Here is a 4865-nt window from a genome sequence, read left to right as displayed (position 1 = left end):
GCAATTTTTTCTCTCCCGCACAGGCCATGATGGCCCAAAGGTACCGACTGGCCGCCTTGTCATTCGCAGCCCTCAGGCGTCACTGGATGCGGATATGGATTGCCATGTGGTGAGCACACCGCTCTCCCGGCCGTATGTCAGTTTCCGAGACCGGAGCCGCTATTTCTCAATCAAGTAGTTCCTCAGTTTGCCTCACAAGGGCTGAGTGCACTCCGCTTGCCAACAGCGCTCGGCAGACCGGATGGTCACCCATCCAAGTGCTAGCCCAGCCCGACAGCGCTTAACTTCCGTGATCTGACGGGAACCGGTGTTACCACTGCGGCAAGTCCGTTGGTAGAAACTGCATTCCTACGGTAAAACTGAGAATTTGCTTTCAAAAATGTAGCTTCATTCCAATTTTAGTACAAAAAACACGTTTTTATCTGTATGCCTGAAACTTGTCCGGATCGGTTCATATTTTGCAAGAAGATACACAAATACGTGTAATAAATATTCGTCTTGTTCTGTGAAAGCTTCATCCGTTGTCATGATATGAGAAACATGGTTGGAAAGACAATAAAGAAACCTGTATGGGATCACCGGTCGTCCGAGTCAACAAAAATCTGCATAGGTTGTCAAGCTATGTCGGGATAATCTCAAAACTATGGTACAGTAAAAGTTGGGAACCAGAATGGAAATATGCTCCTCTCATAGTACAAAAAAAGAAAAATGTCCTGGGCAGAGTTAGGGAGGCAAAAGAAGAGCGCTAGCTTTTCGACTTGTGTGGCAGCTTCAGAAACATTTAAATCAAAACATCTCCACATGTTCGCGCTTTTTGCTACTTAACCCTACTTCCCTAGCGCAGTGAGCTCTCTTAGGTGCAAGGTCTTGGCATACCTGCATCTGAAATCCTTGATCGTGTACCCAAAATCTAGAAGATTACGCAGCAATCGTAAACAATATGCAATGTCGCATGGCCGAAGAGCACACATGTAAAAGCCAAGCAAGTTATTCTCGGTGGAAAAATTTCTGGCGATGTATTTGTTTCTTGGTCAATGACATCATGTGTCTTGTTGCTTTACTTGACACAGTGCGCACAATGACTTGAGTACTAATACTAACAAGGAATAAAGCGCGAGCATGTCAATATGTTTTCATGTAAACGTCTTTGAAGCTGCCAGATAAGTCGAGGAGCTAGTTCCATCCTTCTACGTCCCTAACCCTGCACAATACATATTCGCGTTTTTCGTGCTATGATAGGAGCCTATTTCATTGTGGTTCATATTTTTATCTAACTAATCTTGTAAAGACAAAAACTAAATCCAAATTGTTAAAGTATCCTGGTACTCTTTGTGTCTTTCTGTCGCATTACTACAGCCGTGATAACGCTTGCCACTTTTTATCTTGGTAGAATCGAGTCATCTCTTTCTGGTTCACTTATATTTCTTTCTCATACTACAAGTGTTCTTGCAATCTACCCGTTTTGCAAGCATTAGACCTTAGAATATAACTAACGTCATGTCATTGCAGGGGTGTCGGACACATGTATTAGCTACACAAACAGCTAAAAACTTGTTCTAAAGAACCATTAACTCAAATATCTCATGAACATATATCCAGAATGGTTTGATCATTTGTGAGTTCTCCCCCACTTTTTAATTTTTCCTGAATGGAAACGATTAAAATGTAATAATAAAGTCCGTTTGTGAAAACACCCAGAAAGAGTGACCCAAGACTCCGATTCGTGGCGTCCTAGTGATGTCTACAAATGTAATGTGGTGACTGCAGTCTGCAGCAGTCATTGTTCTTCGGTATGAACCAAATATAACAAATGTGATGGTTCGAAATGGTACTAGCTGCAAAATGTGATATCGACACTGTGTACTGAGGGCACTCCGAACAGCAGTACGACAGGGAGTTTCTAGAGCTCGTCATGCAACACTCCTTCGTCAGCTGCACATGCCATATCTCGGCAGGACAACGGCGGGTTGCATTCAGAGGCGACTTCTTTGAAGAACGAGAAGCACTGGTTCCTGATACATTAGTTCTTTTAAGAAACATGTCTGGACAGCAACTTGTTCGTGACACTCCTCCACCAAGTACTGTTGTGGCTTCGCCGTATACAAACCGTGCTGAGGAAAGACTCTTACGAAAATATCGGTCGTCTTTGATTCACGATACTTAGAAACTCTGACGAGAAAACTTGAGATCGAGCAGGTAGCCGATATGGAAGCCAATGGAACTGCCTGTGGGAGGACGGCAATTCTAATCCCCGTTTGGAAATCCACAAGCAGGCTTTACTAAGCTTGTGCTAAGTCTCTAAATGACCTCTTTATGGAAAAGATGTGAAACCTTAACCTTGCTTTTTTCCTGTTTATGAGGATCCACACCATACAGAACTCTTACAAGTCAACACATTTGTGTATTGCCGTGTAGCTAATCTGTGGTATAAAAGTTATTTCTGTCAGAGTTTTTAATCACTGACAAGCAGTAAACGGTGCAACCAATTTATTCTTTCCTTTTGATTCTTATCTACGAGGTTTTCCACGAAGATCTCATTGTCGTGTGGACAGCAAGTTATTTCCTGTTTTGTTCGATAAACATGAATTTGAATTTAGAAATGGTCTCACTTCCTTCTCTGACTAGAATAAAAATTTTTCTTGCTGGATGAACATTACAAGAGTATTTTGCCATACTTACAAACTCATGTAATTCCACACTTACGTGCCTTTGCCAACATACCACATACAACGCTATTAACGAAGTGAAATTAGTAATTGATGAGTTTTGATGTTCCACTGCGTTGCAATCAGAAAGAATGGCCCAAAGCTCTGAGAATGTGTAGATGTATCAGAAATTAGTCACATGAGAATGTATGCACATTGAAGTTCAGTTTCGGAATCTGGAAAGATGATATGGGATTGGGTCATCAACACAAGCCCACCGCCCTCCTCGTTCATATTTTCACACGCGTTAATTCCAGATATCTCAGCTACGTTGTACAGAAAAAAGTAGTAAGAAAACTAAATCTTTTGAAAACGGTAAGAAATTCTGGAAATTACAAGCTGTGTTGCATACTTTTCAGTACCCTGTCTATGGGCTAAGTTTGCCTGCTGCTTAAAACGTCCAGCCAGGAAAGTCTGAGCATATATGTTGACAACAACAAACCCGATATTATTCCTTGGTCCATAGCCACAGCTTCAAGCTATAGGAAGCTGAGTAAAGTAACAGAAATAGGTAGAGACCCTTCACGAAGGAAAACTAATTTAAAGATTGACTTTCCTGAACTGTAGGCGCAAAGAAATAGTAGGGACCATTTAAGTGCTAGCGCATTTGTAGTCTGCAGACGTGTGTTCACAGCGCACACTGGAATGCACATAGTGGTGAGTTGTAAGGTTCTAGTTTACTTTTGCTATTCAAGAAAATTGATGTGATCTATATATTTCCTTTCGAGGTATCATATTACGTATGCATACAATGGACATTTTTCAAACAGTAGTTTTCAATGGTCGATATGTTACGCCAGAGAGGTTCTGGGCAGTAACATTATGATGTTTGGTTCGTAGTAGCATTGTCGTTGCAGTAAGCAGAGAGTCTTGTATTGAGTATTCGGACTGAAGTAACTTACAGGCTCAGACGTAGAGGCACAGAGATAGATGAATTGTGATTTATGATATGGTAAAGATTAATTGGACAGGAGAAGATTATAAGGTAAAGTTGCTCTGCACTGCTTGCTTGAGTATAATTAAAATTTATTTGAAGAACGAAAGGTTTTAGTGGAATTTTCCTCTATTGATTTGGGTTAGTCAGTTTCACGGTTCAGAAGAAAATGAGTAAAGTTATCAGTTCACATGGCTCGCACTTAGACATTATAGACTTTACCATTTTCAGTAATTAATATTTCTTGTAAATGATAATTTTTATGAAGATGATTGTAACAATTAGTCGATGTGTTTCAGTTTTTGCAATATAGTTTTCTTTTAATTATTTTGCAAGTTCAATTTCCATCAGTGCCCTCTCACGAAAGGATTTCATGTTTTCTGATTTGGTGTTTCGCTGCATTTCGCTTTTCGAAACACAGTAAGATCCTTTTAGAATAGTTGCACGTCCTTGCATTGCTCTGCGCAAGGCTTTTCTCTTATTTAACTTGCTTGCTGCTGTAAAGCATATTTTAAATTGATCACTTCGAGCAGTACCAAGTTTTCTTTGCAACAGGTAAGCCCGAAAAATTCTTAGGGGGTCAGTTATCTTTGCTTCTCAAAAATCATTATCAGATCAGCTTAGGCAAAGTTCACTTCAGTTTTCATGTCATACACAGGCAGATTTATTTTTTCAGTGCAATGTTACTTTTCCATGTGCATAAGTCTAAGTTCGGAATTTTGTGCTGTCGGACTGTGTGCGATTTTTACGGAAACATTTTGGTTACTCATTCTTTCAAAATTCAGTTAGTAACTTACTTGGCATTTTCGTTCTGTTACCTTGAGTGATGGGACTGCAAATCACGTATTGTGAAGTCATACATTGCAGCACTTCACCGTTCCGCACAATAGATTTCACAGAACAGCTCATTTAATATACGGTTACATTTTCCAGACACTTTTGGAAAGTGAATTAAAAAATTCAGTGGCACAGTTTTAGTTTTGGCGATTTCAGTTTTGGAGACTTATTTGATCAAATATCGTTTCCATAAATGCACCAATTGTATTGTTAACGACAACACAGATACACGAGCATGAAAAACAGCAGTTTCAGTTCAAAAGACTAAACAAGCAGAAAAGTTACAGTGTGCACAATAAGAATTTATATCATGTAAACTGCGAGTTTTTTAGAGGCGTTCGAGTTTGTTGCTGTTACAGCTCTTAAGTCAACTGGATGATATACGTCCT

At 39.9% G+C, this 4865-nt stretch overlaps 1 pseudogene; it reads right to left on the bottom strand.

Annotated features, from left to right (window-relative positions):
* Nucleotides 1–217: 217 nt before the first annotated feature.
* LOC126274597 (5S ribosomal RNA) lies at nt 218–335 on the bottom strand (annotated as a pseudogene).
* Nucleotides 336–4865: the final 4530 nt, after the last annotated feature.

Source organism: Schistocerca gregaria, chromosome 5 (genome assembly GCF_023897955.1).
Source record: "Schistocerca gregaria isolate iqSchGreg1 chromosome 5, iqSchGreg1.2, whole genome shotgun sequence".
Taxonomy (NCBI): Eukaryota; Metazoa; Arthropoda; class Insecta; order Orthoptera; family Acrididae; genus Schistocerca; species Schistocerca gregaria.
This window is presented reverse-complemented; position numbering and strand designations above follow the sequence as displayed.